Source organism: Sus scrofa, chromosome 6, assembly GCF_000003025.6.
Source record: "Sus scrofa isolate TJ Tabasco breed Duroc chromosome 6, Sscrofa11.1, whole genome shotgun sequence".
In the NCBI taxonomy this organism is placed as follows: Eukaryota; Metazoa; Chordata; class Mammalia; order Artiodactyla; family Suidae; genus Sus; species Sus scrofa.
In genome coordinates this window covers 26,312,728-26,326,717 of record NC_010448.4, presented here as the reverse complement: position 1 = coordinate 26,326,717, position 13,990 = coordinate 26,312,728, and the positions used below count along the sequence as shown (strand labels likewise).

The following is a 13,990-nucleotide window of genomic DNA, read 5'->3' as shown; positions in this document are numbered from 1 at the left end:
GCAGCAGAAAGAGGAGTTGTGCCAACCTCTATGCCCTCCAGGCTTGTGAGTCAATCGGCTCACATCAAAAATCATGAGACTGAAGTCATCCCTGAAGCCTGGGTAAACAAATGTCAGGAACACTGGGAAGGAGCAGCACTCAGGAGTTTAATTCTGTTTATGGCTGTGGTCTCAGGAGAAGCAGCACTTCCTGTTTATGTCTACCCTCAGCTAGATGATACATCTTACAACTAACAGGCACAGTAAGTACTGCTGAGTTAATGAAAGATGTATGGGCTTGCCACTGCTATGATGCCAGCCTGTGCGTCTCTGGCACTCCAGGAGTAACTAGTACCCATGGTTATCCTTAATGAGGTTTATCATGAACCTGTACGTGATGGCCTGTGAAATGGGAGCTGTAGTTAGTCCCATTTTATAGCTAAAGAAACTGAGGTTTGGAAAGATTAGGACATTTGCTCCTTGTTACTCAGCTAAAAAGTTTTGGAAGCAAGGTTAAAAGCCTTCTTTTCTGACCTAGAGGCTGATTTCTTGATTACTATGCTGTCTTCCTGAAAAATAAATTGAAAAATCTTTGCTCTCCTGTGTATGAGGCAAAACATATTTTGTTTTGCTTTGTGTCCTTCAACTGGCTGTACCACCCTGAGAGGTAACTTCATCATTCCTATTTTACGTAAGTGAGATCTGAGGCTCTGATAAGGCACTGACTTGTCCGAGGTCATTCAGTTTGTAAGGTGTGGGGATTTCTAAAATCAAGTCCAGTGCTTTGTTTACGGAAACATTACCTCTTGGGAAATTTTAAATCCACAAAGGGTTGTCTCTACCATGGTTCTAGAAACTCAAGTTAAGATCACCTTTCAAAAAATGATAGGACATTACTGACGTCAAAGTGATCAAACCAAAGAAGTATAAGGAACAAGGTCCAGGCTTGGCTTAAGACTTGGATGACCAGTGTATCCCAGCTTCTAGGCCAGTTGCAATCAATTACTCTTAGCTACCCAGGCTAAGACGGATCAGGAGACTGCTTCTGATCCCAACAGGACAGCATCCTTTGATACTGAGTTACGTTCATCCCATGTTGGAATCCCTAAGTGTGGCTGGCATGGGTATGTTTTGTCTCTCTGGGTACACTTCCCCTCTGCTCCATGCTCTACCCCAGGGGAGTCCCTTACTCTCCAGTCTCCAGCTGGGTTAGTCCAATGGGGAAGCCGTCAGGACACTGAAAGGAGGGAGGAGGCGGCAGAGGTTGTGGGACTTGGTGGCCTGAGTCCCTTGCTGCCGGTCACCGGGGATGACTTCACCCCTCAGAGGAAGACCACAGCTCCTGTCAAGAGGCCCTCTGCTCCCAGCTCTCACTTTCTCAGGATCCCGATCCCTCTCCTCTTTCTCCTTTACCAGGCTTGGGTTATTGCACACTGCACGTGGCTTGTGGGTTTCCCACACAGTGTTATGTCTGTACAAATATTCTATTTATAAACTCTTCAAGTCACTCAACTGGAGTGTGACAGACCGACACACAACCCTCACTGGCAGAGTGGCTGTGTTACACGGGGATGTGTTAGAAACGCAGTCATGGATGAGTGAGGAGTGAGCACAACCTCTCTTGGAAAGGAGATCCTAAAGATCATCCTTCCCCACCCGCTTCCTTCCTTCTTTCCCTCCTTCCTTCTGTCCATTCCTTCCCTTCCCTTCTTGGGCATATTTTTGCAGACAAAATAATCTTCATATCTGGCTGAAGACAGGGATGCATAGGGAACAGTGCCTGGATTCACACCAAATGGAACACTCCTGAACTCATTCATACACAGCCCCATGCATGCCTGGTTGCCCAAGAGCCAAGCTTGGCTAAGATGGTTAAATTCTTGGGGCCTCCAGTTCCTACATATAACTAGGATAATAATACCTACATTGCTTGGCTATTGGCCACAGAAGAGGTGGCATCTATAAAATTATCCTTTTATTTATAGCATTTACCTGCATTTCCATGAATCCAGAGTGCAAAGGTTTGGGTTAGGAATTTTTTTTTCATCTGCCCAAATTCAGCAGGACGATGGGGTTCTTTCCTCCCTCCCTCCTTTTCCCTTCCCTCCCTCACTCCCTGCTTCCATTCTTTCTCTTCCTTCCATAATAATGAATCTTGGTGCTGCTTCTCCAGTCTTGACACCTCAGAGGTGGTTTTCACCTCCAGGAGCTCTGGAAGACTTAGTGAGCAAGGAGGATTTAACAGCCAGCCTTTTATACCACAGAAACCTCAGCAACACAGAGCCCTGGGATAGATTCTCAAATTCGATGCTGAACTTCCTGAAGACAAAGATCAATATTATTTATTTCTCGATCCCCAGTTCCTGTTATACAATTTATACACCTTAAATGTTTATTGAGTTAATAAGTTATACTGGGTAATCTTGCTTGCCATAGATGGAGGGCTTCCCTACTTTAAATACGGAAATATTTACTTATTTTATTTGAATCATTTTGAAGGAAATTATTTTGAGAAATTACCACAGTTTCAAGGAGAGTATACAAGACATTATTTGCATTTTAAAAATAATTTGGCGGCATCTTTCTGAGCACCAGTGATGCCACTGCACTTCCATGAACCTGTGCCATCAGGGGAAACTGAGTTCACAGAGACCCTTTGATTCTTAACTAAATGTTCCTGGATGGCTTCCTATTTTAAATCCTTAAAGCCCAATTCTTCTACCCACTCTCCTCTCTTCCCAGTTGCTGTTTCTAACATGCCATGGGACTGGATACCAAGAAATTACGAACATTTGAATTCTGTGTAAAAGAGTGAAAAAAGCTCTGAAAACATTTGTGCAAATAAAGAGGGAATGGAACTAACTGTTCAGAAGATTTTTTTTCCTTGTCTTTTTAGGTCTACACCCATGGCATATGGATGTTCCCAGGCTAGGGGTCAAATAGGAGCTGTAGCTACTGGCCTATGCCATAGCCATGGCAGCGCCAGATCTGAGGCATGTCTATGACCTCCACCAAATGCTGGATCCTTAACCCACTGAGTGAGTTCATGGATTGAACCCACATCTTCTTGGATCCTAGTTGGGTTCATTACTGCTGAGCCACAAGGGGAACTCCAAGAAGTTTTTATTCTTCTTGGTTTTGGGGTATTTTAAAAATGACATTAGATGTAAGAAGACATTGATACCTAAGAATGACTTGGGAAGACAAAATGAAACATCTGCTTTCTTTGCCAAAGGAGGTCAAAGACCACTTTATAACTCCTTGACAATAACATGTGGGCCTAGCAAACCTGTGAAAAATTTCAAAGTCCTTCTTGAAATACCAGTCCCTCTAATGTGAACTCTCACAGGAATCAGAAATGAATTTTATACACATGGCCTCAGGTTCAGATTAGCTTTGTTTGGGGTTTTGCTTGACCTTGCTTTTGTCAAGAGTGATGGAAATGGCAAGAGTTGTCTTGGAGGAGAGAAGAGAAAGGGGGATTCAGGGATGGAGTCCCCTTGTCCTCTCACTGTGGCAAGAGGAAATCAAGCCCTCTCTGATGCTCAACTTGCTAATCTGTAAAATGGGAAGGACTACGCACCTGATAAGATTTTCCAGATGGACATGAAAATGATAAGAGAAAGAACCAACAGAAGTATTTTGTAAAGACAAACGTGACATAAATGTTCCAATGTCCCACATGATGGTGATGATGATGAAAGCTCATTTCCAGGGCTGGCTGTGAATCTCATGTGCCATGTGGATCTTTGGGGAAAGATTCCTGAAGCAACCCTGGGGAATGTGAAATGCACCTTTCTCTGGACTTAGGGGTTAAACCTAAACATCTTCCATCTAGGAGTCTGCGTGTAGATCCAAAGTCAACCTTAGTCATTTTTTCCTCCTATAGAGCCCTTGTAACTGCCACTCAGTGTTTAGGACCAGAAAAAGATCTGTCTGTCCTAGATGCCCACTATGCTTGGTGGCCAGGAGACTCCGAGTTAACTTTAAGTCTCTACTGCAGTAATTTCATGTTGAGTTCTAACACAGTTATCTATCCCATTCCTCTCTGAGAATCTCTGCAGATTCTGATCTTTCTGTTTTACTTTAAAGGCCATTAGAGACATTTTCTAAATGTCAGCTAATTCAACTTATTTTTGAGTGTGTGAATTAGGAGTACTGTAAGCAGCAAATCACTGGGGAATAAACAGATGATGAAAAATAAATGAATGATAGAACTGGATAGCACAAAGAGGGAACCTTAATGCATGTTGATGAAAAAAATCATTTAGGCAATTAGGGGAACCCCAGGAAAGAATGGAGGCTGTGACAAGAAAATCTGTGTTACCAACGTGAAAGATGGTCTCACAGGAGAGGGTGGGAGGAAAAGATGCTGACGCAAGGAACTTTAGAAAGGAGTGGAGTCTGCAAGAGGAAAGGCAAGAAGAATGGCATAAGCACTGTACTCAGGCTGACAAGGTTGTTTTTTACAGGACTAGTTAACAATTCTGATGTTGCTATGCATGTACACAGGAACTAAACAATTAAGCAAATGGGTGACAGATGATGGCAACTAGCATTCTCACTGTTGGAGTAGAAATTTACAAATGAGCAAGATGAAGGGGCTAGAGTACTTCATGTGATAATGAATTAAAGTTGGAGATATCAACATGAACTGATTTTTAGCTTACTGAAGCTACAGATGGTTGCAGATGGAAATATTTACATGTGTGTATATATATATATGCATATATATGAGTTAGTATATACATACATATATAATACATATACATTTTTTTTTGTTTAGTTAGCTGAAAAGACCTAAAAAAAAAAAATCACCCCAGTAGCAATGAGCACAGCTAGTACCCAGATCTTGGTTTCTAACGCCATTCTCCATTCAAAGGAACCAAGGCTTCTTGGGGAAATGCCCTAGGGCTAGAGCATGAAATCTGCAAAAGGAGCCTAGAACAGAAAGTAAGAAAGGTGTCAAAAGTTTAAAAAGCTCACATTGATTGGGGGGGAAGTCAAAGAAGCATAGGAGCCAAATGGAAGAACTTTCAACAGCCAAAGCTGGAACAATTTAAGCAACAAAATTACATAGTGTTGGATTAAAATCTAGAGTAAAAAATAAATATTTATGAGTACCTATTTACCTAAATAAATGATTAAATAAATTAACTCAGGGAGAAGGACAAATATCCTGTGTAGAAGAATTCCAACAATTACGTAAATATTCTGCCCTCAAGGAGAGGGAAGGATGGCTCCAGACTTGTTAGTGGTCTGCACACAGAGACTTTGTTCCAAAGAATATGTGAGAAGGGCAAAAAAATAGTAATTTTAAAATAGAGAAGTGTATACAATTTTACGGTAGAGAAATCTGACAAATACAATCTCAATCATGTGCCCAAGGTCAACAGCAACATTCATAAATCATGTTGGTAGTAAGTACCCTTCATAGGATATGATGGAAATGGCACTTTATCACTATAGCTTTCCTCGCAGAAACCTGCAACTTGAGACTATCACGGGAAAAAAACATCAGATTCCAATGAAGGGATATCATACAAAATACCTGACTCCTCACAACTATCAAGGGCATCAAAAACAAGTGACGAACTGTCACAGCCATAAGGAGCCTAAGGAGACAGGACAACAAATGGACTGTGGTATCCAGGATGGGGTTCCAGAGCAGAAAGGACAATAAAACCTAAGGAAATCCGAATTAAGCTATCAACTTTGGTAAATGCCAATATATAAATATTGGTTCGTTAATTATAATAAATATATAAAACTCATGCATGATGTTAACAATGGGGAAATGGTGTGGGATATAAGAAAATTTTCTGTACTGTATTTTTAATTTTTTGATAAACATAAAGTGAAAAATAAAGCCTATTTTTGGAAATGAATGAAAACTACTTAGAAATTTAGCTTTACAAATTATTGAGTAGTTGCTATTGCTTACTATGTTCCAGACACTGTCATATTTGAGGGGCTCAAGATTTTGTTTATTTAACTTCAAATCTTACAGAGATGTTGTAAATATTAAAAAGGAGAACACATGTAAAGTGTTTAGTACAATGGCTGGAACCTAGGGGACTCAATGATTTGTTGAGCAGGGAGCATAATGGTGATGGTTGGGTTTTGCTTTTTTTTAAATTGAGATATGCTGATGTACAATATTGTATAAGTTGCAGGTGTACCACATAGTGAGTCATTATTTTTAAAGGTTATATATTCCATTTATAGTTATTATAAAATATTGGCACTATTCCCTGTGTTATAAATATATTCTTGTAGCTTGTTTATTGTATACATAATAATTCGTATCTCTTAATCCCCTACCTCTATCTTGCCCCTCGCTACCTTCCTAGTCCTAGTGGTAACCACTAGTTTGTTCTCTATATCTATGAGTTTGTTTCCTTTTTGTTATAGAATCTAGTTTTTTTTTTAATTTTAGATTCTACATACAAGTGATATTATACAGTATTTGTCTTTCTCTGACTGACTTCACTTAGCATATTACCCTTCAAATCCATGCATGTTGTTGCAAATGACAACGTTTCATTTTTTATGACTAAGTAGTATTTCATTACACACACACACACACACGCCACCTACTAAGCGGAAAAAAAAATATTTGCTAATGATATGACCAATAGGGGGTTAATAATTCAAAATAAAAAAGCAAATAACCTGATTAAAAATGGGTAGAAGATTTGAATAGACATATTTCCAAAGAAGACATACAGATGGCCAACAGGCACATGAAAAGGTGCTCAACATTGTTAATCATCAGGGAAATGCAAATTAAAAACAGGATAAGATATTACCTCGCACCTGTCAGAATAGGTATCAGCAAAAAGACCACGCATAACATATGTTGGCGAGGGGGTGGAGGAAGGGAAACACTGTTGGTGGGAATGTAAATTGTACAGCCACTGTAGAAAACAGTACGGCAGTTTCTCAAAAATGTAAAAATAGAACTGCCATGTGACCCAGCAATTCTACTCCTGGATATACATCTGAAGAAATGAAAACACTCATTTGAAATGTTCATAGCAGCATTATTTACAACTGCCAAGATGTGGAAGTAACCTATGTGTCCATCAAGAGATAAATGAGTTTTTGCATTTAAAAACTGACAGGCAACAACGTAAGGTGACTTGTCTGCTCTAGTCTGGGGCCAGTCAAGGAAGTTTTGGATAAGGTGAGTCCTTAAGGATGAGTAACCATTTGATGGGTGAGGAAGGCAGAGGCAGCATGCCTGCAGCAGAACCAGAATAATCAAAGGCCTAGAAAGCATGCTCTGAGAGTTCTCTAAGCAGGACTGCAGCTATGTGTGATTTGCTTTTGCTGCAGTGCATTACAGAAAGCTGAAAGGAGTGAAGAGAAATAAGGCTAGAGTGGGCAGCAATGGCCATGGCACAAAAGCTCCTGTGCTGGGCTAAGGAGCCTAGGCTTTCTTCTATAAAACCAATGAGAATTTTCAACCCTACAGAGGGGCAATCACATTCCCATTTTGGTTAGACTCATCCTGGCTGCTGTGAGGAGTGGGCTTGGAGTACAACCAGAGAGGATGCTGTAAGGCTGCGGAACATGAAGCTGTTTGAAAAGCATGGCATTTTCTTGGGGGCAGTTATAACCCTCTGACTTCCCAAGGTAACTACACTTTTGTGAAGTGCCTGTCTAAATATTCTCCTTTTATGTGTATTAGCTATAAAGGTAGAAGCTCACTTTGGCACAGAAATACATTTGTGAGACAGAGGGAAACGTTTCTTTTATGACCACTTCTTGTTCCAGCCTTCCTTGCCAGGAGAAAAGAATGCAAGCTAGAAATGAAAAATCTGAGACTTTAGGAGTTGCCATTTTGAAGCGCTCCCTCTCTCATACTCAAAGCCATAGTATTTTCCAGATTCTCAATTTTTAGTTCATCTTTTCCTAAGTATTTAGGATCGCTAACCCAAAACTAAACCTTAACAAATGACTAATATTCTAATTACTGAGCTTGATTAAATGGATAGAACCCATGTTTGGAATCTGGGCATCTCTGTTCTTGCCTCAGTTTGCCTGCTTACCTTCTGGGGGACTTTATAAAGTCTTTCAACACTTTGGAGCCTGTTTTAAAATTTTTCTTAAATAAGAAATATATCCCAACCCTACCACTATCACCATCATCACCAACACACCCCCATCATCACCAACATGAAGACATCACACTGACTCCTCCCTCTCAGGTTTCAGGAAGGATTAAATGTGGCTGTGGATGGACAAGCAGCTTGCTCTTGTCATCCAAAGATAAGAGCACACGAATAATCCTCAAATGGCAACAGTGAGACTTTGGTCACACTCAGTGCCTGGCACCTATGAGGCACTCAGAGAATGAAACCCAGGTCATGTATCACATCCTTTTGCCCCCTCTACTATTTAGACACATGCTCTATGATACGGAAATGGGATCATAGTGTGTCCTGGTGTTCCTGGCTTGCTGGCATGGAGTAGCTTATTGAAATGTGAGCATAAGTACTGGAACAGCTTTGGTTCTGTTACCATTAAGGGTTCCAATTACATCCTAAAACATGTTCATGGTCCTCTGAGAGTGGGCTTGGCTCATTAATCATTGAATCTACTGAAAAATAAAGAGATCCTTTCATGGAGTATCTATCTAACCACATATATGTCATTATCAAATAGGTCGTTTTCTTATTCTACAGCTATCATTTTTTTTAATGGCCACACCCGTGGCATATGGAAATCACAGGGCCAGGGATTGAATCCAAGCTGTGACCTACCCCACAGGTGTAGCAACATTGGATCCTTTAACCTACTGTGCCGGGCCAAAGATCAAACATGCACTTCTACAGTAACCCAAGCTGCTGCCGTTGGATTTTTTTTTTTTTTTCTTTTTAGGGCCAGACCCACAGCATATGGAGGTTCCCAGGGTAGAAGTAGAATCAGAGCTGTCTCTGCTGATCTACACCACAGCCACGGCAACACAGGAACCAAGCAGCATCTACAACCTGTATCACAGCTCACAGCAACGCCAGATCCTTAATCCACTGAGTGAGGCCAGGGGTCAAACCTGCATCCTCATGGATACTAGTCAGATTCATTTCCACTGTGGCACAGTGGGAACTCCTGCAGTTGGATTTTTAACTCACTGCACCACAGCTGGAATGTCTTAGCTTTTTTTTTTTCTTTTAGGGATACGCCCATGGCATATGGAGGTTCCCAGGCTAGGGGTCAAATCAGAGCTGCAGATGCTGGCCTACACCACAGCCACAGCCACGTCAGATCCGAGCCATATCTGAGACCTACACCACAACTCACAGGAACATGGGATCCTTAACCCACTGAATGGGGCCAGGGATGGAACCTGTATCCTCATGGATACTAGTCAGGTTCGTTATCACCGAGCCACAATGGGAACTCCTCAGCTGTCATTTCTTTGTTCTCCTTGTTACTCAGGGCAAAACTGTTCTCTCCACCACAGACTCCAGGTTTTGCTCACATTACCCTAAACTGCTAGATGTTACGTCCTCCTTTTCTTCCACATCAAATGGCCTTAGCCCAAGACTGGAGCTAGCTTGTCTACTGTTAGGAAAGCCAGCTGCCTTCTCAATAAGGATATTTTCTTAAGAAACAAACCAGACCCACACAAATTAAAAATCCCGGATAAACAGACGTCAAAAACAGCTAAGAAAAAGTGGTAGCACAGAATATTTTCTCTAGTCTCTTTCAAGCCACATGGACGATGTACGAACCCCTGCGTGTCAGAATTTTATGAAATTTCTGTACCTTAGCATTTCACATAAGGTATGGTACCAAGCAGAAAACAAGTATTTGTGGAGTAAATAATCTCTTTCTTAAAATCTCAGGACTCGACTAAGCCACAGGGATAATTTAGTACTTTGTTACTCAAAGTATAATCTATGGACCAGCAGCATCGACAAGATCTTGGAGCTTGTTAGTGTTCGCTGCAGAATCCCCTGCCCCACCTTGAACCAATTAAATCACAATCTTCCTTTTAACCAGATTGAGGTGATTCATTTGAGAATCACTGAACTTGCCCAAGTTTGAATCTTAACTGAAAACTGAAATCACCTGAAGAACTTTAAAAATTGATACCAGGATCCTGCAGATAAAGATTGTGATTTATTTGGTCTGGGAATGTGGCTTGAATATTAAGATTTTTAAAAGCTCCCCATGACATTCGAATGATAAGCCAAGGCTGAGACCCACTCACCTAGTCCACCTTTCTCATGCAGACACAGTTCTCCAAAGCTGGATGCACACTTCTGGGGCTTCAACAGCACTTTATAAAGTATGGGGACTGAGCAACATTTAATCTATTATTTCCTTCTAAACCTTTCACCCTCACTGTCTCCCTAAAATTATGCATCTATTCTTATATCATAGAATATCCAAGATGCACCGGAGACCCCAAAGCCCTTAGTCATTCTATGGCTTTACTTACCACCCCGAGCAGATGAGAGCAAGGACAGACTCAAGCTGGAGGAGTCAGATTCTATCTTCTAGGATTTGAGACTAGGACAAGGAGCAGGATGGATGGTCTCAGCTTCAGGCCAGTCCTCTAACAGGTGCAGACAGGACCTGTGGGGCTGTATATTCTACCATGGGAACTGGGAGCAGAGAAAGGCTGTAAGGAAACAGAGAACAATGAATCAAGCCCATGAAGGGAGGCAGGCAGTGTTAAGTAGAGAGAGTCAATGATCAGGCTTACTTATGACTTCCAGTCCTCGTTTCCAGACCCTTCTCTAGCTAGGCTCAGTTGCAATTTGCATCCCATTATTTCATGAAACATTACTATTTATAATTTACCACATGCCTTTGTTTCCTTAAGCCAGCTCAAGTTGCGTTTAGCCTTGGCAAGAACAAAGTCCTCATTCAGTCATCTTATTTTCTCTGCCTAATTCTGATTAGCGTATTAACATACGTGTAAGAGCATCAATGAAACCTATAGGTTAGAGACCATCCAACCTAAAAGGGGGACAAGGAACATCCACTTGTGATGGCACTTCTCTTTTTCAGGGGCATTGAGGGCATGATTTACAAATGCATATGCTTGAGGCTCTGAGCTAGACCTTTGCAACAACGGTTATTGTTTAATCCTCTCAACATTATCCCTATAATACAGAAAGAGAAACTGGGTCTCGGAGTGGTTGACTGAGTTTCCTGTGGTTGTATAGCTAGAAAGGAGCATGGTTTAGATTGAAGTCAGTCTTTCAGACGTTAAACCCATGTTTGTGAACAGCAGGGATGGCTGGCACGGAAGTGCGGCAGGTAACAAAGCTGGTGAAACGAGGAGGAGGAAAAAAGGCCCGGTTTGTTGTCAATTAGGGGTCTGATAATGGAACAGATTAACCAGAGCACTTCAAAAATCTTCTTCCTCATCTTTCGAACGAGATAACGGCTTTGGAATATTTCAGGGTCACCTTGAAGACTGTGTCTACTTCTTTTACTCCATGACAATGGACCATGTTGTCTTACCAAGTGGTCTCAATAACCCTTGTCTGAAACTATCTGCAGACCGTAACAATGAAATGCACCTTTCTGATGTGTGCTTTCTAATTCATCCTTGGACATACCTGAAGAGAAGCTTGCACCAGAACATTCTTTGGCCCTTGAAATAACTGGTGGCAAATGTTCCCTACAGTTCTCACCCATGTCTGCTTTTCCTCTACCATTTGGGTAGGAAGTTTTGCAAAACCCAAGATGCTATAACTAAAAGGCTGTGTGTCTCCACTGTTTCAAATGGCTGGATTAGTAGGCTTTCTAGACTGGCAGTGGGAGTAAAGGAAGGTCCACTGGCCAATCGCTGGGGAAGGTACTCTTTCTAGAAGGCAGTGACTATGAATGTTTTATTTTCAGTATCCTGGGACTTCTACCCAGGGGATAGGTGTGGCAGGGAAGGGCAGGACCCATCTCAAAGTTATTTCAATACTTATATTCCAACTTGGTGATGAGAAGTAAAATAAGGCAGATTTGTGTTGTGTGAATTCATCAGGAATTTACTGTTCATGAACCTGCAATCTTAAATTCAGGATGCAGCAGGCTCTTCTGAAAGAATTCTTGGTCTCTAGTTGGAGCAGAGATTCTAAGGCATTGGTTTTCTGGAGGTTGCCAACCCCATGAGGGCTGAGGCTGTGTTCAGCTGACGTTCCTTGGGCACCTAACTCACATCAGGTACTGTGTTGCCTAGCAAGCCTCCAGGCTCTCACACATACCGGTCTTCATCTCTGAAGTGCCTTTCTCTCCTGTCCACTCTCAATTTGTAAAACACATCCACCCCGGCCTCTTGAAGCTCTTCCTGATCCCTTCAGCCCACTTGACTCATGTGTGCTGCCATCCTGGATTTGTACACATTACTCTATGGAGATACCTCTCAGGCTGGGCTGCAATGTACTTGTGTTCTTGCGAGTTCATTCTCCTGGACCAAGGCTCCTCAAGCATAGAGAGCATGCTTCAGCCATCTCTGGATTCTCAGCTACCTGCTTTGCGCTCGACAAGCAGCTCAGAGTCATCTGAGTCAGTCCACCTCAGGGGCTGTCAGTATCGTTGATTTGCTTTCTTATCCTTGTTTTGAAGACACACAGTCCACAGAGAAAACACCTTTTGCTCTTTGGTTACATCAGGGTTTTTGCAGACCTATGCTTAGAAATAAATGTAGCCTTCCCAAGAATGTGCATTTATATTTAACTTTTTCCAACTACTAGTATGTAAAATGAACACATACTCTGGCCTAGCAACCCCTCCCTCTAGGAATTGACTCTAGGGATATGTTCACAAAATATTTGTCAGGACATGTAAAGGATGCCCCTTGCTGCACTTGTTTTATCAGCCAGCACCTGGAAACAACCCGTATGGCCACTGACAGAGGATCAGCATATCTTCCAGAATGAGCCTCTAAACTATGATTTTATGGAAAGCATAATTCAAAGAGACTACATAGATCTCTATGCAAATGTATTAAAATCACTATTGTGAATAAAGCATACTCCTAAAGAATATGTAGAAGTACCCCTTTCGTTAACATCAAAAATCAAATTTGGTAGTTGGTACCTATCTATAGACAGGCACATGCATTATAGGAGCAACTGCATTGTTCTTAATACGCATAACTCTTCGACTATTTTAATTCACTGAATCTTAACAACTCTCACCTGTCCCATTTTACAGACGAGGAAACGGGGCAAAGAGGCTCTCTTGTTCAAAATCACGTAGATGGCAAATGGTAGAGCAGGGATTGAGCATCACCTGAGAAACTGTTAAATATACAAATCTGGCCCCTCCCTTCCCTTGCCGAATCAGAATCTCTGAGGATGTGTCCCAGCAACCTATGATTGAACAAGCTTTCCAGATGATTTCGATGCCCATAGGGTCTGAGACGCACTGCTCTAAGCCATTATGCCTTACCAGCAAGATTATTTCTAAAAGAACCACAAAACTCTATTAGCTGTTGAGAGACTGCGCTTGGAGTAGGGGGTGGAGGGTGGAAGATATTTACTTTAACTTTGTTCCTTATTGAACTCTTTGGATTGTCTGGACCTACCTGTATTGTATTACTTTCCTTTTGATTGATTTTAAAGGTCAACTGAAATCACTGGGTAGGAGGATTATAGGCCATTTTTAGATGTTTGGCTTTTTTCTATTTCTCTATATTAAGACAATAAGAAAACAAGATTAACCAATACATGCTATTTTTTTTTTTAAATCTCCCTTGGACATGTGCTGCTTATAAAAAGACACAAGGAGAACTCCCCCAGCAGAGACCCAAACTTTGTGTCTGCTACGGGAGAGCATCTCCTGGCAAAACAAATGATTCTCTCACCGCCCGAGGAGCTGCCCTCCTCTCCTTAAATTGGTCGCATCCATCACCATCGGCCCAGAAGTGGTAGCTGTTCAATCCTGAGCCCCGGTGTGATAATTGGCATAATTTCCCCGAGATAATGTGGAGGTTAATGAGGTACAGGAAGCTTTAGGCCATCCACTTTCATTTTCAGCTCAGGAA

The 13,990-nt window shown here is 41.6% G+C and overlaps 1 long non-coding RNA gene across 2 annotated transcripts in view; it reads right to left on the bottom strand.

Annotated features, from left to right (window-relative positions):
* Positions 1-13,990, bottom strand: part of LOC110261271 — a 121,772-nt gene that overhangs the window by 92,915 nt on the left and 14,867 nt on the right. For both annotated transcript variants that reach the window (XR_002345307.1, XR_002345308.1), the window contains exon 5: positions 10,436-10,618. This is a non-coding gene — a long non-coding RNA (uncharacterized LOC110261271). The remainder of the gene's footprint in view (positions 1-10,435; positions 10,619-13,990) is intronic.